This window comes from Biomphalaria glabrata, chromosome 1 (assembly GCF_947242115.1).
Source record: "Biomphalaria glabrata chromosome 1, xgBioGlab47.1, whole genome shotgun sequence".
NCBI classification, from domain to species: Eukaryota; Metazoa; Mollusca; class Gastropoda; family Planorbidae; genus Biomphalaria; species Biomphalaria glabrata.
In genome coordinates, this window is record NC_074711.1 from 10,741,249 (window position 1) to 10,767,301 (window position 26,053).

At 37.7% G+C, this 26,053-nt stretch overlaps 1 long non-coding RNA gene across 1 annotated transcript; it reads left to right on the forward strand.

Annotated features, from left to right (window-relative positions):
* The first annotated feature begins 17,663 nt into the window (after nt 1–17,663).
* On the forward strand, nt 17,664–25,722 carry LOC129924768 (uncharacterized). The gene is made up of 2 exons (XR_008776690.1): nt 17,664–19,877; nt 25,229–25,722. It is a non-coding gene; the product is annotated as an uncharacterized LOC129924768 (long non-coding RNA).
* Nucleotides 25,723–26,053: the final 331 nt, after the last annotated feature.

Here is a 26,053-nt window from a genome sequence, read left to right on the forward strand (position 1 = left end):
TTTCATCCACGGCAAGTGGGAAAATTAATGATGTCAATCTGTGCATGAATGAATTAGGAATTATAAGATAGATTTCTTTCTTTAGTTTTTAAACTTTTGGTTTATACTATAAACATGGTAAATAGAAGACTTGTCGGCAGCTCCACTGTCTTCGTGGTTTCATAATCATTTTCTCACTTCTACCAAAAAATCATCTTGAATAGGATTCTTTAGCTCATGAGTAAAACGTGAGTTAAAGGTAAGTTAGATAAATGTCTTGCAGAAACTTGTATTAAGAAATACTGCTGATCAAATGTGGAACCAAAAAATGGCTGAATATTGCCAGATTTTTACAAAGAGTTCTCTTCTTAGGGATCTTTCTTCTTTCAGATTTCACTTACCGGGTCCATTTTTTTTCTTTTGACTTAAACACAAACACATTTGTTTGTTAGTTTTTTTTTTTTTTTTTTTCCAGGTCTCTATTTCCCCAAACTGTGTCGAGGACTCCAATAAACACTTGAGTACCACAACAGGCTAGCCTAGTAGCACCACAACAGGCGAGGTCCTCAGAGCAGGTGGGAAGAGGTTTCAGACATTGCCAGTGACAGATTTTTGTGGAAGATTTTGCGCCGTATGACGCGGGAAGATCTAAGTCAGTAAGAGTAGCACATAAGGTTTTTGAATCAAAACTTTTTAATAGCAGGATAATGCACTGTAGATACCTCGGAATATGCATTTTGTTGGCTTTTAATACCGGAAATAGCTCTTGGGGGTGGGGCTTCGCCCCAAACCCTGCTGGAAGAGCTCACAGCGCTCCCCCAGACCCCCTTGCTGACAATGGCGGGGAGTCTACAATTTTTCCACTAACTCCAGGAAGAACCGATTTTAGGATACAATAAACGTCTTCCGAAAGAATGAAGAGATTAATTATGTACACACACACGCACATACACACACATGAATTTTTTTTTTGCGGGGGGGGGGGAGAGAAAAAAATCCATGGTTCAGTGTCATCCCTCTGTAAATTGGCCCAGCTAATCACCGCCGCTGTTTAAGTTTCATGGCTTACTGCCCCTGACCTATATTTATTATAACATCCTTGTTTTATTCTAAGCACTACCATTTTTTTAAAAAAAGAGAAAGAAAAAAAAAAAGGGGGGGGGGTGCAAGATAGGAATATAAACATGGTTTGTCGACTTTCCTAAATATTATGGCTCTGTTGTAAGCTGGTGTAGAGAGGCCATGTCAGGTAAAAGTAAAAGGCAATAGTCTCCACCATCAACACCCTTTTCCCGCCCTTTCTAAAACTCTAAAAGCAGACAAATATTTGTATAAGACATTTCTATCTAATTGTGTACTCTTTAATCATTAGTGTAAAGGTTTCAAGAAAACAGAGTATGCTGCAAGAAGTAGATAGTCATGTATGTTTCAAAACTGATAGTGAATCTTTCACATGGTTAAAAAAAATATTGATGTGTACAAAGCTCTTAGGTATTCCGTTTAATGGGACAACTACGGTGATGCAGTCAATTTAGTTATAGTAACCAGCTGGTCCAATTACACAAACATCATGTGATGATCAAGACACTTTATGTGCCTTACTGGTAAGTGCTAAGCAATAAACAAAAGTTTAATCAGATAATAAAAATAATTAATTTAATTTATAAGGAGCTGTTAACACAGACTTAACGGAGACTCAATGCGCTATAATAGCGTAAAAGACATACACACTAGAGTTATATGAATCTACAAACAAAATTTATAGATAAGTCTTCATGTTCTTCTTAAATGTAGTGAAGCATGTTGTCTGTCTCAGATCAATGGGGAGTGAGTTCCAAACCTATGATCCATGCACTGAAAAAGCCCGCAAACTGAAACTTTTGAGGGAGAAAACTGTTACGACTAGAAGCGTTGAGTCCAAGTAGCGGATGGCTCTCTGAGTGACATAACCAGTGGTCTGAGTAATCGAATCGGACTATATTGTAAAATTACCTTTCTTGCAGAAAAAAAAATAGAACTATTTTTTAGTACCTGTATCTAGTAGCCATGTACGCATTAAACTCAACCCTCGGGGCATATTTTGTAGTACATGAAATGAAGAAAACTATCAGTGGTATAGAAGAGAAGAAAAAAAAATTGAGGCGGTGTTACAGCGACAGTGTGGTCCTTCTTGGTCTCTGGAGAAACTTCAAACAGCAGACACGCACACACACACACACACACACACTCACACTAACCAGACGTAAACAATGCAACACGAATTCTCACGATTTTACATTCTCGGACATTCCAAAGTGTACGCTTCTTTGTCTCCCCCATAGGTCACCATGGTAACGCAAGGCATGCTGGACATGTTAAAACTTACCTCCAAGATTTTGAAGAAAAGCAAATTCTTAGTGCGTTGATTGAGAGAATGAGAAATTGATTGAGTGACCTAGTGCGTTGATTGAGAGAACGAGAAATGGATTGAGTGACCTAGTGCGTTGATTGAAAGAACGAGAAATGACAGGAAAGTGCGGTAAATGGAGAAAGAGAGAGAGTAAGGAGAGAGGGAGAAGGTGGAGAGACAGAAAAGAAAAAAGAGCGAGAGAATGAGAAAGAAAGAAAAAAAAAGTGAGAAGGGGGTCGTAATGGGACAGTGAAATGTGAGTGAAAAAGAGAAAAAAAGAAAAGAAAATGTGGAGAGAGAGAGAGAGAGAGAGAGGTAAAGAGAGGGTGAAGAGAGAGCAACTAAACAACTTGTCTTGTGGCAGACGTAAAGGGAACTCCCCCTCCCCACCCCCCCCCCCCCAAAAAAAAGGTGTACCGTATTGTGATGACGAGTTCTTGAACATTTATTTTGAAACAGTTTAACTTTGGACCTCCCGCCAAGAGGTGACGCTCGTCTACTGAGTAAGCACCAAGCCCTGGCTAATGGTTTATGTCCACAATGATGAAAATCCTACTAATCATGTCTGCCGGACAAACTTGGTGAGTTATCTAATGGCTGACGCAGAAGAAAATAAACCAAGCCCTGGGTTTTTGTTATTTAAACTATAAACATTGGGCGATAAACAAACGGGAGGCTGACCTCATAACGTAATTTATGTACCGTACGTAAATGATTATATAGATCATGTCAGGTAAGTAAGAACGCTCTGGCATTATGGGAAGCTTCACTGGCAAGTCAAGCAGAGGTGACCAGATTTTCTGACACTACAATGTTAGTTAAATGACATATTCGAAAATCACTGGTCGATTCTGCTTTATTTTTTAAATCATCCATTTCGGAGCGACGTAATAACCAGTTCCAGGTATTTTCCTGTAGAGTAAATGAGAATGGGACCACCTCACATCCCAATTACAAGAAAAAGGACGCCTACTATAAGCTATCTCGATAAGACCAACGCATACTTTTTCAAACCGGACACAACAGAATGAGACAACATATGTCGGGACGAGCGAAGATTACTGGTCTGAACTTTCCGACATGTAAAATGAGAACGAAGAAGAAGAAGAAGAAGAAGAAGAAGAAGAAGAAAGTATTTTTCTGGTTAAGGTCAATCTCCCCAGAGACCAGCTTCACTATACAGAATTGTGCCTTTTAAAAATCTCCTTTTCCAAAACAAGCAAGTTTTTAAAGAACTTCACTCCAGCTAACTTTCTTCATAGACAGGTCATCGCATGGTGACCACATCCGGTGAGAACTTATCTACATCCCTTAGTTCCGCTTTCTTTTTTCCAAGTACAGGATCTCTAGAGCTTTCCATTTCCTAGTAACAAGATTCAATAAGACGCAATCATCTTGGCGTGTCATTTTCTTAACGCTACCAAAAGATTACTACTGAGCGATGCAATGCTAAACCTCTATGTGGCTCTTCAGTTCCAAATGTGCGTACTTTAGATCATAATTTTACTACATTATACCTATAGATCTACATTATTAAAGTTCATTTAAAGATTGTATACTTGAGATCGGTTGCTTGATTTAGGAAAGTAAATGTATAGATTAACTATCTGTAGTCTCCGGTTCCAATATTCCCAGAATTGAAGATTATTACATCCTAGTCTATACCTTATGCAGGAAGACGGGGTAAGGAAGCGGGTATGGTTAAACGCGTTACCATAGTGATGACACCCAGAAACTCGTACCACACGACCTGGCAGCCATCCTATAGAATGCAAACATGTAGATTTTCTATTGTATTGCATACTGAGGACTGTTTGTTTTTGAAGTGCACAGAGACATGACTCGCGTTCTTTATGTTGGAGCCTAACCATAGCCTGAATTTCATTGAATTGTACCGTGAACAACAAATATGAGGGTATTGTTTCGCCAGCACAACGTCCAGCTGGCCAGAGCTTGCCAGTTAAAAACTCACTACACGCCATACAAGACGAATGTTAATATCGATACTATGGTGATTACAGTAATCTCGTATGCTCTTCGGACTGGGCTATGATGTAATAATATTCTTTTATGGAGAAAGGCCTGAAACTTATAGAATCTAATTTGAGATCGATAGATAATCTCTAACCCCTAGGCCACCATTTTGACTTTTTCTTTACGTTTCAATGTAACTGACAAACTCTGCCTACCCCCCCCCCCCCCCCCCGCCTCGAATAGTGACCGATGTGTTATGAAGTACGAAAAACAAAGCGTTGCAGTTTCCATTTTCCCTAAGAAGACAGGAAGTGACACATTTGCCATGCGTGCGCAAGAATACATTACTTTATATTCACGGTATTTTTTTTTCATATTAATACATGTTTTAAAACTTCCCTCCCCTCGTCCCATGCATACTGTTACCTGGGAGATGTCGCAGGTAGCTATAGCTCGGAGTTTGATGTTAATTTTTGAGGCCTGACGAAGAGTAAAAGTTTTTTTTCGGGGGGAGGGGGGATTGTTTCTATCGATTCTCTCATCCTTCCTGTCAGTCTGCGTGTGTGCGTGTGAGTGTGTGTTGTCTTTAAGTTCTGTCTACTGCTAGAAAGATAAACTATTGAATTCTTTGTTGGACCATACATCTGGTTTTGTTTTTAATCAAAGGATGCTCTCGAGTCTAGAGTTTTATGGAAGACCACAAATCATTCATCTCTCAGGTTTCAAGCTTACCATTTTCTGTTCTTTCTTTAAATCGAGCCGAGGTCTAGGAATGATGCGTGAGAAGTAGCCATGGATACAAGTTTTCCTAACCACATCTAGTGCCCTGGTGGAACTGTCCTTTAGATGACATGGAAAAGGCTAACAATGAAAACGCATAGAGTCATCTATGTTCTATGCAGTTCTATTCATGAGTTGAAGATGTGTTGCATGATGTGGTGTGGATGCAGCTCTATTCATGAGTTGAAGATGTGTTGCATGATGTGGTGTGGATGCAGCTCTATTCATGAGCTGAAGATGTGTTGCATGATGTGGTGTGGATGCAGCTCTATTCATGAGTTGAAGATGTGTTGCATGGTGTGGTGTGGATGTATCGAGTACTCAGCATAAGGTGGTGAAATGCCGAGTATATATCATGAGGTCGTGTCACAGCATTGTTTGAGAATCACTGTGACATGAGGTGAGCTGTGATCACCCAAAATAAGGGTGCCATTAGCACGTGGAGGTCAAGCCTCGTTTTGGATCTGCCCACTTGTTCAGGCATCAGTTTCTGTTTAGTCCTTGGAGAGACAGGACATATGTTTTGAGGAGTTCTATTTGCAGTGAGTGAAGTGTTCAGCATTATTATGAAATTTATTTGATGTTGAATCTTGCAAGTGATTATTGAAGTATTGTTTATTGCCTTATGGCTGGATTTGCCAGTGTGTTTTATTTTATATTCAATAAATATATTGTCTGCTGATCAGTGAGTCAATCAGTGCTTTCTAATATCTGTTGTGTTACATAAGTTGTAATACCTATTCGACATCCGCATTAGTCAAAAATTACAACATCCAGCTAAGCTAGTAACGCCAGCAAAATTCTCAAAAGTTCTGCTACATGTCGAGATGTGAGAAAGACTCGTTTCACAATGACGGGTCTTCCACGATAAGTGGTGACACATTGTAGGAATATGTAGGCCTCCAACGGCAACTTGATCTCCAATGTCTTCTCATTTGGTCAAGGATCTCATGGATCTTTGTCCCTACTGGACACTTTAGTCGTAGCTTACGTACGACCCTCACAAAGGTCACGCTCTGGTACAGACTAAAATGGAAAATTTGGAGCCTGGCCTATAATTATATAACATTCACTTTGCTGCCTTTTGGGCGAAGCTGTTTACTCTTTGACTTTGCTTTCTGTATTTTAGTTTCTCTTTGCTCACACTAGCTAACTGTACAAACAAAGGGGGGAAAAAAGGTTTTCGGGTTTATCTAAATACGCCAAAAGCTTTTAACTTTAAGCATATTGTAAATTTACATTTAGAACTAATTTTAATTGCAACCTGCACTTGTGTTTACTGACGTAATAGGCCCTTCCTCAAAGTGAGTTACCATTCCTGAATATCAATAAAGAGTTAATACGCTTGTCTTCTCTTCGGTCTCTAGCCATTATTGATTTCGGAGATTCTCAAAAGATCACATTAGAGAATATTTGTTTTGTTCATGTTCAGATACTTCCGCTTTCTCAAGCTTAATCTATTTTTGCTATGTTAATGTAAAACAAAAAAATCTAAGGCCAAGAACTCTCACATTTTCAACAGTATAGCTCAATAATGTAGAAGTTATTTTCTTTTTTTATATCAAATAAATCAACTAATTAACAATAATTTATTGACTAATTTATTTATTTTTCATTTATTGATTCATGTTTTGTTAGGTACCGGTATAATAAATAATTGTTTGAAGTTTCAACCTGATCCGAGAATGGGTGAGGGAGAAATGACGTGTACAATCATCTAAGAGGACACAACTTCAAATATTTAGCTATATCTCTGAATACTGAAGAATCAATTTCCCTTGTTGGTACCAAACAAAATAATTAATTACCAATAATTAATTGACTAATTGATTAATTTTTAATTGATTGATGTATTGTCTTCACCAATGAATAATTGTGCAAAGTTTTTTTTTTAGTTTGATCCGAGAATGCGTGTGGGAAAAAGAACGTGTTCAAACTTTTGACCAGAGTGATATCCTTCTTCTTCTTCCTCTAGCCAGCTTTATTGCTGCTGAGCTGTCAGCTCTTTTGCAGACTGTGCCAAGGAAAAATAGTCTGCTGTTTTCTTCTGTTGTTCAGCACTGCCTTACAGGGTGATGGTTATCCAGCTCCTGGCCTTCACGTGTGATTTTCCCAAAAATCCGGTGGAACCTGTTCTTACAAAACTGACAGGAGAAGGGATGAAAGGCGGAACACTTGCGTCTCAAAACCAGTTTAGCTTCGTGTTGATGGGGCATGTCAGTCTGAATAACGCAACCCATCTAGGAGAAGGAAAACTATGACTCCAAACCTCCAATTTGTGGCGATACTTCCCCGTGTGGGTATCGGGGCTTGGAAATGACCAAGAGTAATACATAACCCCACTGCCTTTCCACTTGCATTTCACTAAGCGAATAATAGTGGACCTTCTCCCCCCCCCCCCTTCTAGGTGCTTTTTGACGGAGGTCTGGACTGCACTACTCCAGACGGAGGTCTATGTCTCACTACGCTCTACTACTGGATATAAACCCATGAAGAAGTTTTTTTTCTGGAACTGGTGAATGTGATAGCGTGAAGGGGCCTGGATCCAGGATGTGACGATTCCACAGGGCATACCCAGGGCACAGTCCACCTTTTTCTTAAATCCAGCGCTAGTCATTTGTGAGTAATAACCGTTTATTAAGTAAACTAATAGAACCATGGGCCAAGGGAGACTACCAAAACAAATCCACTATTAATTTATGTAGACAATAGTTGTAGTTTTTTTTTATTGTTTCCCTTGAATTAAAAGAAAATCAAGGTACATAACTATGTTCACTTGAAATGTGTCATGTTCTTTTCTTTATTCTCTCCCTTTGACCTACATTCAGGGAGATCCACACTTGACACGATTTTCTCCATCCATCAACTTCAGGAAGAGTGCAGAGAGCAAAGGATGCCTTTGAACATTGCCCTTGATCTAGTCAGCAGAGAAGGCCTCTTTAAAATCTTACAGGCTGTCCACCCAAGCTGCTAAATACTATTGTCTCTTTCCAGCAAAATATGATGGGTACATCACAGTTCAACGGCGCCTGCTCCGAAAGTTTCAGTATTAACAGCGGAGTCAAACAAGGATGTGTCCTGGCCCCAACGCTCTTTGGAATACTCTTTTCAATGCTAATCCACCACGCGTTTGACAAATCCACCGAAGGCATCTATCTTCATTCCAGATTCGATGGCAAACTTCTAAATATTGCTAGACTGAGGGCCAAAACTAAAACCAGAACAACCCTCATAAGAGATATGCTCTTCGCGGACGACGCAGCGGTAGTGACACACTCAAAGAAGAGCCTCAGTCACTAATGTCCTGATTCTCTAAGGCTTGCAAAGAGTATGACCTAACCATTAGCACAAAGAAAACTAATGTTATGGGACCACCTGCTAAAGCACCACCATCCATCCTCATTGGCGATAACAAGCTGGTTGCCGTAAACGAATTCTGCTACCTTGAATCTACAGTTCAAGTGACCTGTCACTAGAAGAGGAGATTTTAAAAAACGCATAGGGAAGACCGCATCAACCTTCTCTAGATTCCGACCAAGAGTTTGGGAAAACCAGAAGCTCACCACAGCGACAAAAATGGAGGTCTACAAGGCATGCGTTCTTAGCACGCTACTGTACGACACAAAACAAGAGAGAAAACTAAACTCATTCCACTTGCGCTGCCTTCGAAGGATCTTAAAAATAACATGGAAAGAAAGAGTGTGTAATACTGAGATCCTCGCGAGAACAGGCCTTCCCAGCATCTTTACGGTCCTCAGGCAACGCCACCTGCGCTGGCTCGGACATGTTCGCCGGATGAAGGACAATCGTATCCCGAAAATAATTTTCTACGGGCAACTCTCGTCTGGCTCAAGAAAAACTGGTCGCCCCCACCTCCGTTACGTTGATGTGATAAAAAGGGATTTGAAAGCAGTGAACATTGCTACTGACCATTGGGAAGGCCTAGCCCTAGAACACACTAGTTGGAGAGAGACGGTGACCAAGAAAGCTATAGACAGCGAGAAAACATGGGCCTCGACTCTTGAAGAAAAGCGTGTCACACGGAAAATGGCTAGCTCCTCTACCACCAAAGCGAAAGCCACCTTGACTTGCAATATATGTGAACGGGAGTGTCTCTCCAAATAGGTCTCCACAGCACTATGAAAGTGTTCGAGATGAACCATAGTCGTTCTACGACTGAAGGAGGCCAACGATGACAACCTACATTTTGTATTTAAATTATTTTGGAACTCACTATTTCAATATTTTTTTTTAATATACTAGGCAAAAAAAGTATTTATTCTATTTACCGTTTGCCTACACACCACCAGTAAATAAGCTCAGCAGAAAATAGTTGAAGAGGTCGTCGGATCATTCGCATGCGGGATGTTGTAAGTTGAACAAATATTAACGTGATCTATATATTAACTCTTTTTATTTTCAGTTGTGGAGAGACGTAAAGAGAGAAAAGAGGGAGACAGCGGGAGAGGGAGAGAGAGAGAGGGAGAGAGAGAGAGGGAGAGAGAGAGAGGGAGAGAGAGAGAGGGAGAGAGAGAGAGAGGGAGAGAGAGAGAGAGAGAGGGAGACAGCGGGAGAGGGAGAGAGAGAGAGAGAGAGGAGCATCCCAGAAGTCAACACAAGAACTGGGGGCAATAACTCCTTATTCTAACATTCAGCCCAATGATACAATAAATAGGAATAAACAACAACAAAAAAAGTTTAAACTATGCACTTAGGCAGACGGTCGTGCTGACCAGTTTCCGGTTAACGACGATGCCCACCTCGACCACCAGCCAAATTTTATTTCCAACTACCCATTTCAAGTTGGGTTACCTCAGTCCTCCCCCCCCCATCCCGGATGATTTGAACCAGCAGCATTGAGATAATTAGCTGAAGCCCTTGCCATTTATAGTATCTAGTTATTCTTTAAAAGAATTGGAACAAGTCTTAAAAAATTATATATTAATATTAATAAATAATGATAATAATAATAAGGCTTTTGTTTCAGTCCGAAGATTAACGAGGAATAAATGTTTAAGCCAAACTTCTGGTATGCAGTTAATAGTTTGTCAACCAGGATCTGAAAGCTGAGTTGCAGATTCATCAACAATAGTTGCTTATACATTAGTTAAATGTAAAACTAAAAACTAGTTCAGAACACAAATAATGCACTTCTAATAATCAATAATAGCTTTCCACTGGAAATTGTTGACAATTTTTGTTATCTTGGCTTCATGATCTCCAAAGATGTTTTTCTAGATAAAGACATCAACAACAAGATATCCAAAGCTAATGGGGATCATGCCAAATGCTGCAGAAAAGAGTGTGAGACAATACCTAGCTGACTAACAATACTAAAGCCTTAGTCTACCGGACGGACCTGTGTGATGAGCACTCTGCTATACCGAAGTGCAGCCTACTCATGGCAGGAAAAAAAAAAGCTAAATATCTTTCACCTCTGATAACTAAAGCAGATTTTTTAAAAAAGGCGGCAAAATAAAATGACCAATGAGGAAGTGCCGCGAAGAGCAGGTTGCCAGGACATCCGCGCTGTTGTCAGCAGACGCCTTGTTTTGGCTTGGTCATGTTCACACATTGCCACAAGGTCGACTTCCACAAGATATTCTGTAGGGTCATCTAACAGAAGGCACGAGAGCCGCTGGTCGTCCACTTTTACGGTTTATGGACGCAGGCAAACGCGACACGAAGCTCTTCAAAATCGACATTAGCAGATGGGAAAAAGAGGCACAGGATAGATCCACAAGAAGGGAGAGCATACAGGAAGGTGTACCGGATTGCAGATACCATGCACAACAGTACCTGACCGCTGCCATCCCCTGCCATCTTACTGGAGGCCTGCCCTATGACGTACTAATATTCATGTCTGAAGGAACATCCGAAACTTACAAAACAAAAGAATAGATGTCAGCACCATTATCAAAGTCATTAACATAAAATCACTGACCACGCATGATGACAAAAGTAGGCGTGTCTAATGTGTGTCACAATAGAAGGAGGAGTGGGTGAATGCTAATTAGAGAAGATGAGTTGCATGCTTCGTTACAATAATCAACGATACTCAAAGCTTACATTAAGTGTAATTGTATCAATTAGTTTGGATCAGTTATGTAATTATATAAACATACATATCCTAGACATAATAAATCTGTGTGATTAGAAATATTTTTACCATTTGTTTTTCTTTAGCTTTCTCAATGCTCTATGATCCTATCACTTTCTCAATGCTCTTTGATCCTATCACTTTCTCAATGCTCTATGACCCTATCACTTTCTCAATGCTCTATGATCCTATCACTTGTCTCAATGCTCTATGATCCTATCACTTTCTCAATGCTCTATGATCCTATCACTTTCTCAATGCTCTATGATCCTATCACTTTCTCATTGCTCTATGATCCTATCACTTTCTCAATGTTCTATGATCCTATCACTTGTCTCAATGCTCTATGATCCTATCACTTTCTCAATGCTCTATGATCCTATCACTTTCTCAATGCTCTATGATCCTATCACTTTCTCTATGCTCTATGATCCTATCACTTTCTCAATGCTCTATGATCCTATCACTTTCTCATTGCTCTATGATCCTATCACTTTCTCAATGCTCTATGATCCTATCACTTGTCTCAATGCTCTATGATCCTATCACTTTCTCAATGCTCTATGATCCTATCACTTTCTCAATGCTCTATGATCCTATCACTTTCTCAATGCTCTATGATCCTATCACTTTCTCATTGCTCTATGATCCTATCACTTTCTCAATGCTCTATGATCCTATCACTTGTCTCAATGCTCTATGATCCTATCACTTTCTCAATGCTCTATGATCCTATCACTTTCTCAATGCTCTATGATCCTATCACTTTCTCAATGCTCTATGACCCTATCACTTTCTCAATGCTCTATGATCCTATCACTTGTCTCAATGCTCTATGATCCTATCACTTTCTCAATGCTCTATGATCCTATCACTTTCTCAATGCTCTATGATCCTATCACTTGCCTCAATGCACTATGATCCTATCACTTTCTCAATGCTCTATGATCCAATCACTTTCTCAATGTTCTATCCTATCACTTTCTCAATGCTCTATGATCCTATCACTTGCCTCAATGCACTATGATCCTATCACTTTCTCAATGCTCTATGATCCTATCACTTTCTCAATGCTCTATGATCCTATCACTTTCTCATTGCTCTATGATCCTATCACTTTCTCAATGTTCTATGATCCTATCACTTGTCTCAATGCTCTATGATCCTATCACTTTCTCAATGCTCTATGATCCTATCACTTTCTCAATGCTCTATGATCCTATCACTTTCTCTATGCTCTATGATCCTATCACTTGTCTCAATGCTCTATGATCCTATCACTTGTCTCAATACTCTATGATCCTATCACTTGTCTCAATACTCTATGATCCTATCACTTGTCTCAATACTCTATGATCCAATCACTTGTCTCAATACTCTATGATCCTATCACTTGTCTCAATACTCTATGATCCTATCACTTGTCTCAATACTCTATGATCCAATCACTTGTCTCAATGCTCTATGATCCTATCACTTGTCTCAATACTCTATGATCCAATCACTTGTCTCAATACTCTATGATCCAATCACTTTCTCAATGCACTATGATCCTATCACTTTCTCAATACTCTATGATCCTATCACTTTCTCAATGCTCTATGATCCTATCACTTGTCTCAATGCACTATGATCCTATCACTTTCTCAATGCTCTATGATCCTATCACTTGCCTCAATGCACTATGATCCTATCACTTTCTCAATGTTCTATGATCCTATCACTTGCCTCAATGCACTATGATCCTATCACTTTCTCAATGCTCTATGATCCAATCACTTTCTCAATGTTCTATCCTATCACTTTCTCAATGCTCTATGATCCTATCACTTGCCTCAATGCACTATGATCCTATCACTTTCTCAATGCTCTATGATCCTATCACTTGTCTCAATGCTCTATGATCCTATCACTTGTCTCAATACTCTATGATCCAATCACTTGTCTCAATACTCTATGATCCAATCACTTTCTCAATGCACTATGATCCTATCACTTTCTCAATACTCTATGATCCTATCACTTTCTCAATGCTCTATGATCCTATCACTTGTCTCAATGCACTATGATCCTATCACTTTCTCAATGCTCTATGATCCTATCACTTGCCTCAATGCACTATGATCCTATCACTTTCTCAATGCTCTATGATCCTATCACTTGCCTCAATGCACTATGATCCTATCACTTTCTCAATGCTCTATGATCCAATCACTTTCTCAATGTTCTATCCTATCACTTTCTCAATGCTCTATGATCCTATCACTTTCTCAATGCTCTATGATCCTATCACTTTCTCTATGCTCTATGATCCTATCACTTGTCTCAATGCTCTATGATCCTATCACTTGTCTCAATACTCTATGATCCTATCACTTGTCTCAATACTCTATGATCCTATCACTTGTCTCAATACTCTATGATCCAATCACTTGTCTCAATACTCTATGATCCTATCACTTGTCTCAATACTCTATGATCCTATCACTTGTCTCAATACTCTATGATCCAATCACTTGTCTCAATGCTCTATGATCCTATCACTTGTCTCAATACTCTATGATCCAATCACTTGTCTCAATACTCTATGATCCAATCACTTTCTCAATGCACTATGATCCTATCACTTGTCTCAATGCACGATGATCCTATCACTTGTCTCAATGCTCTATGATCCTATCACTTGTCTCAATGCACTATGATCCTATCACTTTCTCAATGCTCTATGATCCTATCACTTGCCTCAATGCACTATGATCCTATCACTTTCTCAATGCTCTATGATCCTATCACTTGCCTGGACCACTTGTGAAAAGGGGGCGGGGAGAAGGGGGTACCCTGGTGAATGATCGTTTTCCTTTTTATGCATAAAAAAATGTTGACTCAGGGCTCCTCAATGGGATTTATTCAACTTATACATCTGTCAAGTATTATTTCTGTTCCTTGTTCAAGATACCTAACAAAATTAATTACCAATAGTTAATAAACTGATTGTTAATTTGTGTATTGATTCTTGTGTTGTCGGGAAAAACAAATATTTTTGCACAATTTCACCTTGATTTCAATTGGGTGTTGGAGAAATAACGTGTACAAACTTTTTACCAGACAGACAGAGTGAGTTGATATAAGCTTTCTAAAAAAAAAAAAAAAAAGTAAGGGGAGACAACATGCGCCATTAGTAGAATCTAGACGTCAAAAAAAAAAAAGGAGGTAGGATACTATCCGTCCCCACATTCCCTCCTCCCCCCATGTGACGATGCTAAGTGACAATGTATTGGTTCGAGCCGAGGGTAAGTGTAGTTAAAGTGTAACCGGAAACAGAATGTTGGCCATCTCTATTTTCAACGGGTGACGCTGTCATTCAAACGTTTCTCAGAAATTGTCTGGTCCACTCTGTGACCTCTCGTGATGGCTAAGAGTCAAACACAATAAACAGAGTGGCCAACGTGTTGGACGAAATTAGATCCAAGGATATTTGGGGCCACGAGGTTTACTTCTGCTTCAATAATTAATTTGTAAGTTGTCTTCCCCTGCAGCAACAGGCAAATCTGTAGACCTATGAATCTGACTTAAGCTTAAGTCTTTGATGATCAGAGTTGGAGATGTAAAGAAATGCGTCATTAAGGAAAACAGATTAAAATGAAGACAAACAACAACAACAAGGTTTTAATGCTTAATTTTGTTTTTATATAAGAAACATACTTTCATAAATGTTTCACTTGTTTTGATAAGAAATAAACAATGTATCTTATCTTATATAATACAGACGTTACTTCAAAAAAAAAGATGATTACGTCCTACGCGTCATGCATTTAGTCATGCATATTAACCAATGACTTAAATTCTGCCTAGTCACTGGTTTTCCTGGCTGGCTCAGACAACCCATTCCATGCTCTAATAGCACTAGGGAAGAAGGAGTATTTGTACAAATTTGTCCTAGCATATAGGACGAGGAATGTGCCTTTATCTTTGTGTCTTTCTGAGTATTTTATTAGATTTTGTTTTTGTATTTGAAGATTATGGTTCAGTATTTTATGTATAATTGCTACTTTACTTTTGAGTCTTCTGTCCCGAAAGTATTCTAAATTTAGTGATTTTACTAAAGGTGTTACTGTAGTCAAATGTGAATATTCGTTTGTTATGAATCTCACTGCTCTTTTTTGTGTCTGTTCCTGTTTCTTAATGTTTTCTTCATTGAGGTGTCCCAAACAGAGGATGTATTATTGGCCTAACCAAGGTTTAATCATTTTCTCTTTGAGTACTGTCACTGTGCCGGTACTTTGAGTACTATTACAGTACCGGTACTTCGAGTACTATCACAGTACTTCCATTAATACACTAGTTCATTGAGTACTATCACAGTACTTTGAGTACTATCACAGCACTTTGAATACTGTCGTGGCACTTTGAGTAACATCACAATAATTTGAGTGGTATCACAGTACTTTGAGTACTATCACAGCACCTTAAGTACCATCACAGTACTTTGGTGTACTTTTATTTTCTCGAGTACGCTTTGCGCTTCTTGCCTTGCGTGTTCCTGTTATGACAGTCCTACTTACGGTCCTTCGCCGTTTCCTTTTGCACCTCCCAGGGCCGTCTTCATCTCCTTGGACTTATCGATTGCCCAGTGCTATGGCTGCACACAGGTATTGATTGCCAGCTACTGTTTCTGGAAGGGCAATTTGAGTCCATGTAGTAATTAAACTAAGCGTGTCGCTCTGTCATAGCGATAGCTCCAGGCCAAGATGCGATCGATAATGTCCCTTTGTATCCAACATCCGCCCTCATTCTCCGACCCCAGCCCCACTCCCCCCCTTTTTTCACCCCCCGCAGCCATCTCCAATTTGTAGTGTCCGTTATTTTTCGCCATCCCCCCCCCCCCCCCCAACCATCTCCTTTCTAAGCATTCACCCGTCCAGCAGACTTCAACGGATTCAATTACCACTTTCTCTCTCTTAACCTGCCACACCGGGGGGAGGGGGGGGACTCTTTCTACTCTCTCCATCCCCCGCCTCCCATTCCACAACTTACGCACGCAGCCACGCACACACACACTACAATCACACATAATTCCTCCTTACGCTCCCAACACGCACCACTATTCCTGTGTAGTATCTACTTTTATGGGCCTTTGTGATCCAGTAGTAGTTCACCACAGGGCAACATGTGTTCATAGAAAATACTTTCTTTTTTTTTTTTTTTTTCATAATGACGAAAGCAATGTGGGGGGGGGGGAGTCGAGGGAGAGAGAGAGAGAGTGGGTAGGAGAGGTTGGGTCCTCTGCCAATAAAAGTGTCACCAGGTCATATAATTGACGTCGATGACCTGTGGTTACCTAATTGTGACATCTGAATCTTGGACTGGACGTATTTCCGTACCTTTTTTTTTAGTTTCTCTCTCTGCCATCTGCGCGTGCAGTTTTTCACACTAATTAAATCTCTCACACTCAGTGTGTGGTCAGTAAGGTCTGCTTACACTTTCCCCTCATTCTGTCTCTCTCACACACACACAATGTCCTCACATTTAGGATTATATCTTTCCCCTCATACTGTCTCTCTCTCTCAGCCCATCCCAGTGTCTCCGCCTTTAGATCTATACATGTCCTCTCCTCTATCAGACAAATTCTCCATCTCTTTTTTTCTCTTTCTGTACCTCTCTCTCTCTCTCTCTCTCTCACACACACTCTCCGCATTCAGGCCTCTCTCTCCCTCCTCTTTAGTCTCCCACACATTCTCTCCACACAAAGAACTCATGTCCAGTTTTCTTTCTGTCTCTCACACACTAACTCTCCGCGTTTAGATCTCTCTCTTACTCTCTCTCTCTCTCTCTCTGTCAACTCATCTCTTTCTCTCCAACAGGCTATCTGACTCTTGCTGTTATTTTTTTCTTTTAACCTTTCTCTGCCTCTCCCCCCCCCCTCTCTCTCTCTTACTCTGTCTCTCTCTCTGTTTGTCTCTCTCTCTCTGCTCTGTCTCTCTCTCTCTGTCTGTATCTCTCTCTCTCTCTCTTACTCTGTCTCTCTCTCTGTTTGTCTCTCTCTCTGCTCTGTCTCTCTCTCTCTCTGTCTGTCTGTCTCTCTCTCTTACTCTGTCTCTTTCTCTCTCTGTTTGTCTCTCTCTCTGCTCTGTCTCTCTCTCTCTCTGTCTCTATCTCTGTATGTCTCTCTCTGTCTGTCTCTCTGTCTGTCTCTCTCTCTGTCTGTCTCTCTCTCGCTGTCAACCTTTCTTTGACTCATCTTTTTCTCTACCAGCCATTCTATGTACTTTTTCTTTAAACCTCTCTCTCTCTCTCTCTCCCTCACTATCTCTCTTTGTCTGTTTCTCTCATTCTCTCTTTCAGCATCTCTCAGACTTTCTCTCACTTTCTTTATTTCAAGTACATTTGTTAGTTGTTGTTTTTTTCTGTATACCAGTACCGGTACCAGTGTCTGTACTGTTAGACACCTTATTTATATAGGTTAGTTATTTTAGTTATTTAGCGACGCACCATAGTAGACGCATATTGAACGGGACTAGTGACGTTTGGGATATGTTGGGTTAGAGACCGGAAAATCAGTTAGCGATAGAACACTCCAGGGTAACGACGTGTTTAGTGACAGAGACTTCTACTGTGGCCCTTTTATCAGAATAAATACATGTTGAATAGTTCATCAGAGTCGACTACATCTCTTCACTTGTTAAAACAGATGTACTTGTTTTGTCTGACTTGTTGGTCAACTACACGTAATACACCCGAACAATTATACTCAAACGCTTGCTGAGTAATTGGTTGACTTCAAGACAGCCTGAATAAGCAACATCACAGTGGCGACCCCCGACGCCCGAAGTCTGAACATCGAACCGGACCTCGAAGCAGAACGTTTACTCAGGTGAGGGTCGTGCACTCGAAGATAAGATTTCATCGGAGTACGGCTGAACACAGCAGCATCGCAGAGTGACTTTGTTTTAGATCTACATGCAGTCGTCGCCTGTTTGATCGCACGTTCAACGAGCCGTTAACTCAGGGTGACCTTCGTCAGGACAGTAATCATCGTAACGTCTGGTCTACTTAACCAGTATATTATCAAAGCCTGATCTTCATATGCTGAATCGACCTACAACCAGAGAAACCGTTCATTCATAACGGGTGAGAGATCGTTAGTGAACCTGTTGGACATATTTTTTCTTCGTCGTAGGAGCCACATCGAGTATCAAGTTTTACCTCGTCAGTTTCGAGAAGGACAGTTTGCCCGCTGTCAGAAGTATTGTGAGTACTACAAGTTTGGTAGCTAACTAAATCGAAATCGCTCTGTCGTCTTACCCTTGGAGAGATTCTTGTGGAGCAGTTTGCTCATTGAACCGGTTGCTTGCCACGTTTATAACGGTCACTGTGTTTAACCTTTGGAAGGTTAGTGAAGTAATCTTTATCATTACTGAACATTGATATATCTAGTATTCGTCGGTCTAGACCATACCTAGACTTGTTAGCAGTGAAGTTGTGGAAACAGCTACATCCACTTAATTTCGTTGAAAACCGTTAATCGTCTAACGGAACGTCGTCGGAGGTGACCTTGGTTTCACCTAGTCTACATTGGACAGTTTGGTCTATTGAAGCAGAGTACAACAGCAAACTTCGTCGTACTACCAGAGTAGCAGCAGAAGCAGTGAACTATTTTAGAGAACCGTTATTCGTCAGCCCAGATCAAGCCATCGTCAAGAAAGCCGTTATTCGTCAGCCCAGATCAAGTCATCGTCAAGAAATTCGTTATTCGTCAGTCGTCCAGATCAAGTTGCCGTCAAGAGACTGTTATTTGTCAGTAATCATCTACACAAGTCAAGTCATCGCTAGAAGAACCGTTAACTTATTCGTCAGTAACTGTGTATACAAAGTCGTCGGAACTACACATACGGTCATCAACAGTCGTCAAAGAAACTGGAACATTTTGCTGTGGCATATCAGGACATCTGTGGCATTACGTGGGATACTGGTAGCACCGGAGAACAGAGTCAGAACTGGAAGAGAGGCAGTGGAATTTGTTGTGATCTAGCATATTCGGGAGTCCGAACAAAGGGATCTTTCTTATCAAAAGCTAAGTGCCATTTTTCTTATTAGTATATGTTTAGATTGCCCTTAGAAATAGATTTTGTCTAAATTTGGTACGTTAGCCTGAGTAAAATCAGGTGGTGCGCCTTAAAACCCGTCGGGGTAGAAGACGTAATTTAGATGAAAAGCTATATTATACGTTTAGGGTTGTAATTTGTTTTGTTTGTGCAAACGTCATATCCGTTGTTGCCTGGTTACTTCGTGACGTTATCATTGTGTGCCATATTGTCACATCCCAACCCATAGTGATAGTCTCATTTAATTATTTCATTTGTTTATATTATTTTAAATTATTTATTTTTATTAATTTAATTAGATCTGTATTTTTTTTCACTTAATGATAGAAAGTGCGGGTAGGATTCTTTCATTGTGAATCAGACTAAAATAATTTTAGTTTGAGCGGTTAAAATCAATTATGATTTTGCCATGAGAATAATGCCGAAACTGGCTATGTAGTCAAACACTATCGTCTGGCTAAATTTAGATCTGCAAATTGTTGTACATCTCTTTGGTACAATTTAATTATCTAGACTCTAATTTGAAATATTATTAATTGGAAGATGAATGAAGGTAGTACATTCTAGATATATATATATCTTGTTGAAGATATATTTGACACTGTATACACATATTTGTTTCGTATGGTTAAATAGAACCATAATCTACTCTAGATCTAGACTCTAGACAGTCTTTGAATTTACTCTAAACACTTCACTGTGACTTCAGTCATACCAGATTTTGAAATTGATCATAGTTATTCATACTAGATCTAAAAGTCATAGTGCTCTTGATAACTATAGATCTAAATGGTAATATTATACATACTATAATATACTAGATTTAAATTTGTGTGTAATACTGGACCTAATATACAGATTTGAATATAACCATAATAACTCAGACTAGATTTATACATTTACTAAATCTATAGATAGAGACATATCATTTAAAATTTGTATAAAAGTGTGGAAAAACTTAAATATAAAATAAGTTTAAAGTATAGCCATAACTAATATAGGCTAAGTAAAAATATATATAAAATATAAAACACAATGGCTACATCATCATATGTGGACCTTAAGGAGGTTAAGGAAACAGCTATGCAGGATGGAAAGGCCATGGAGTTAAAAGGAAAGGACTTAGCAGCTTATGTACAGCAAGTTGTGAAGGAAGAAACGGAACGTCAAAGACAAGAGATAGAAAGACAAGAAGAACGTCAAAGACAAGAGATAGAAAGACAAGAAGAACGTCAAAGACAAGAGATAGAGAGACAAGATAGGATCAGAAAGGAAGAATATGAGAAGCAAAAAGAGGACCGAGAACATGAAGCTAAAATGGAGAAGATGAGATTGGATGCAGCACAAGCCAGAGCCCAAACTGAACAAGGAAATAACACTAATAACTCAAATAATTATACCACTCAAAGAGACAACCCTAATTCACAAACATGGCTAAAGAGAAAAATACAAAGTTTTGATGAACAGAAGGATGACATTGGTGATTTCCTGAAAAGATATGAGGCAAAAATGTCTACATTTAATATGCCTGAAGAAGAATGGTCTGAAATACTGATAGACTTTGTTCATGGTCAAGCTCTAACAATATGCCAAAATCATGACCATCATATTGATGATAGCTATCAAGTTTTAAAAAGAGAATTATTGAATGCATATGGTCATAATGCTACAACTTTTAGAAAAAAATACTTTGACAATATACCATCATTAGAAATAGAACCCCAAACTACCATTAATATGGAAAAGGATTTTTTCAATAAGTGGGTAAAATTAGAAAAAGTGACAAACTCTTATGAAGGATTAAAAAATTTTATTCTAGTGGACAACTTTGTAAATAAATGTGATCCTCAATTACAATCTTTTATTAGAGAAAGAAACCCAAAAACTATAGATGAAATAACAGAAATAATGAGAGTATACAAAAATGCATATCCAAATAAACCATTTTCTGATAGGGATAAGAGCAAAGTAGATTTAATAGGATACACCAAAGAAAATGTTGATAGAAGTAGAAATAGAAACAGATCAAATAGTGGAAATAGAAAATATAGTGAAATAACCTGTTTTAAATGTCAAGGAAAAGGTCATATAGCAGCTAACTGTAGAAGAGGGAATAGTAGGTCTGGAAGTAGAAATAGATACAATGAACAAAATAACAGTAGATATAGGAGTAGAGATAGGAATGACAGGGGAAATTATAGAAATAGGAGTTACAGTAGGGAATACAAAAGTAAAGGTACAGATAGGGTATATTTCATGGAAGGAAATAGGAACAATTTTGCAGTGTACCCAGGGTTTGTAGATAGAATTCCGGTGGAACTAATCAGGGATTCAGGGTGTAACACTTTGGCAGTAAAAACTAAATTTGTCAAACCTCATTGGTATAAAGGGTTTACTAGGAAAGTAGAATTAGCAGATGGCACCGTAAGGGAATTTAAAGCTATAAGGGTGTACATTGAAACTCCATTTTTCACTGGCTATTGTGATGGCATTGCAATACCAGAAATGAGATATGATATGTTAGTAGGAAACATAAAAGGAGTTAAAGAATGTTCAAGAAAAGAATTAGAAGACTGGCAAAACAAATACAAAAACATAAGACAAAATCATGAAAACATAGAAACACAAAATATAACAAGTATGGTAATAACAAGATCAATGGATAAACAAGATGAGAAACAGGAAAATACAATAAATGTAATAAGTAATGATGAAGAAAAAGAAACCAGTAATGTAATACAAATAGAAAATACAGATGTTAAGGAAAAAGAGATAGAAAATGAAACACAAAATAGTCTTGAAACACAAATATCTCAAAGTGAAAAAGAAACAACACCCACATTTGCATTAGAACAAATGAATGATAATATTATTGGGAAAATTTATTCAAGAATATCAGATAAAAACAATAATAATCCAATGGAGAAATTTTGTATAGAGAATAAAATATTATTTAGACAAACAAGTAATGATAACAAGAAAATAAAACAACTTGTCTTACCACAGAAATATTGGAAAGATGTTTTAATCATGACACATGATAATAATTTAGCAGCACATAGGGGAGTAAAGAAATGTTATAGGAATTTGTCAAAACAAGTATTTTGGCCCAAAATGAAAGCAACAATCAACAAATACATAAACTCATGTGACATATGTCAAAAGAGATCTAACAAAAGTCTAATGAATAAAGCACCTATTCAAGAAATGGATGAACCTACAGCACCATTTCAGAAAGTATCTATTGATTTAATAGGTCCTTTAATTCAAACTGAAAATAATAACAAATACATTCTAACAGTAATAGACATGTTTAGTAGATACCCAGAGGCAATCCCATTATCAAATACAAGTGCAGAAAATATCATTAATGCCATAACTCAAAAAGTAATTACAAGACATGGTATACCTAAAATTATATTGAGTGATCAGGGATCTCAGTTTAAGTCAGAACAATTTAAGAAATGGACTAAACAATACAATATACAACACATATACTCTTCGGTTTACCACCCGGAGAGTAACGGTTTATGTGAACGATATGGTGGATCATTAAAAAGATCACTAACAAAGATAATTCAGAATAATCAGAACAAGTGGGATCATTACATTAACTATGTACTATTTGCTCATAGAAACAACATCCATGAAGCAACACAATTTTCACCATATGAAATAATACATGGAAGAAAACCCAGAGATGAATTAGATGTTTTTAAAGAAAATCTAATAGGCAATGAGAATAAATTAAATAATGACAGTGAAACAACAATCACAACAGAATTGAAAGAAATATGGACTCAAGCATATAACAACAATAAGAAGTACAAACAAAGTACTCATGAGAATCTAAATAAGAAAAGACAATTGAAAACACTAGAAGTAGGAAACAATGTATTAATATTGATAAATGACCTGAAAAATAAAATTGGTAAACAATGGAAAGGTCCATTTAAGGTGATAAAACAAATTAATGATGTGAATTATCAAATTGAAATAAATGGGAAAATTAAAACATATCACATAAATAATTTGAAACTGTATCATGATAGAGAAGATGAGTTAATACAAAACATTCAGGAGGAAATAGAAAATACATTTTCAGAAAAAGAAGAATGCTTGATGATAATAACAAATGAAAATCACAATGAAAATGATATTAAGGAAATACCTGTAATAGAAACAAAAGAGAATCAAACTTGGCAAAAGATTAATCTTAATAATTTAACTAAGGAAAAGTCAAAAGATATAACTAAAATAATACAAGAATACAAAGAAATTTTTTCCAGTATACCAGGAAAAACTAATATTATTAAACATGACATTAAAGTAACAGACTCAAAACCTATCAAGCTTAAGCCATATAGAATACCGCTACATTTACAAGACAAAGTAAAGAAAGAAATAGACAATTTACTAGAATCAGGTATAATTGAGCCATCAACATCTCCTTATGCTTCACCAATTGTGATAGCCAAAAAGAAGAATGGAGATATAAGGTTATGTATTGATTATAGGAAACTTAACAACATCACAGAATTTGACCCATATCCAATGCCAAATATAGAGGATATTTTACATAAATTAAATGGAGCAAAATTTTTTACTAAATTGGATTTAACTAAAGGTTATTGGCAAATACCTTTAACAGAAAATGCAAAACCTTACACAGCATTTGTAACACCATATGGTATTTTTCAATGGAATTATATGAGTTTTGGATTAGTAAATGCACCTGCCACATTTAATAGAATGATGAACATGATAATTGGAAACAAAGAAAATGTTATTTGCTATTTGGATGACATATGTATTTTTAATAATAGTTGGGAGGAACATTTGATAGATGTAAAAGAAGTGTTCAAAATAATAAAAGAAAGTGGACTTACAATTCAAGCAGAAAAAGTAGAAATAGGATTGGAGGAAATAATTTTCTTAGGACATAAAGTAAATAACAACATGATTAGCCCTATTGAAGATAACATAAAGAAAGTACTTAATATTGAAATACCTACAACAAAAAGACAAATTAAAAGCATATTGGGAATAGTAAATTATTACAGAAAGTTTATAAAAAACTTAGCAGAAATAGTGAATCCACTAAATGACTTACTTAAAAAAGGAAAACCTCAAAAAGTAGTTTGTAATGAGGAATGTGTGAAAGCTATTGACAGAATTAAAGATGTTTTTAGTCATGAACTAATATTAAGACTACCTGATAAAGACAAAATATTTTATGTCACAACTGATGCATCTGGTAATGCTATTGGTGGTTGTCTAATGCAGAACTATGATAACTTACATCCTATATTATATGTAAGTAGAAAATTGTCAGAGGCAGAGAAAAAATATAGTGTCATTGAAAGAGAAGCCTTAGCTGTAATATGGGTAATTACTAAGCTAGAGAGCTATTTAATAGGAAGGAAATTCATATTATTAACTGATCATAAACCTATTCAGTATATACAGCAAAAGAGCATGAAAAACAGTCGTGTTTATAGATGGTTCTTAGCACTACAGGAGTATAAATTTGAAGTGAAAGCTATTAGTGGATCTATGAATATTGTAGCTGATTTATTGTCTAGAATGACATTGAAATGAAATAAGTTTGTAAATAAACTATGAGTATATTGATTATGTAATATATATTAATATATTGACACCATTTATATGTTATGAAAAGGGGAGATAAGTAAAGTTGATGTTAAGCATTTAAAAGTAAGTATGGATATTTTTTTTTGTGTGAATCATTTCATATATCATTGATGAAAGTTAGTTCTATGGAAAAGGGTGAGTATAAAAGAAAAATGGACAAAAGCGTATAAAAGGGTGGTAAGAAGAAAAAATTTATTGATTGTGTAAATAAAGTCTATAATTGTTTTTTGAAATATTGTATTTTATCAGATTACTGCCAGTGAAGAACACTTGTGATGTATGACGTGCCCATAAGATGCCACATTGTCTTTTATGATGAACTGTGTACCAATGAAGATGATTCTGGAATGTTATGAACTGTTATGAACATTGACATGAATATGAGGAACTGTCAAGATGAAGATGTCAAGATGAAGAGATCAAGATTTTATGTTTGTGGTCTTCCCCTTAAATTGAAAATGCCCTTGTAAGACTTGACAGTAGTGGAAAAATATTGACATATTTTTTTTTTTCAAAGGGGGGAGGAATCTGTTAGACACCTTATTTATATAGGTTAGTTATTTTAGTTATTTAGCGACGCACCATAGTAGACGCATATTGAACGGGACTAGTGACGTTTGGGATATGTTGGGTTAGAGACCGGAAAATCAGTTAGCGATAGAACACTCCAGGGTAACGACGTGTTTAGTGACAGAGACTTCTACTGTGGCCCTTTTATCAGAATAAATACATGTTGAATAGTTCATCAGAGTCGACTACATCTCTTCACTTGTTAAAACAGATGTACTTGTTTTGTCTGACTTGTTGGTCAACTACACGTAATACACCCGAACAATTATACTCAAACGCTTGCTGAGTAATTGGTTGACTTCAAGACAGCCTGAATAAGCAACATCACAGTACACTGTGGGAATTTCTCTTTCTGTCTCTCTTTTTAAATGTCTCGACTTGTCTCTTTTATTGTCCATTTCTTTCTTCCTCTTTCTTGTTAGGCCATCTTTTTTTTTCTCTTTATAGATTTCGTCCAATTTGTTTCATGCCGGTTCATTAGCTCCAGATAATTTAAAGCGCCGT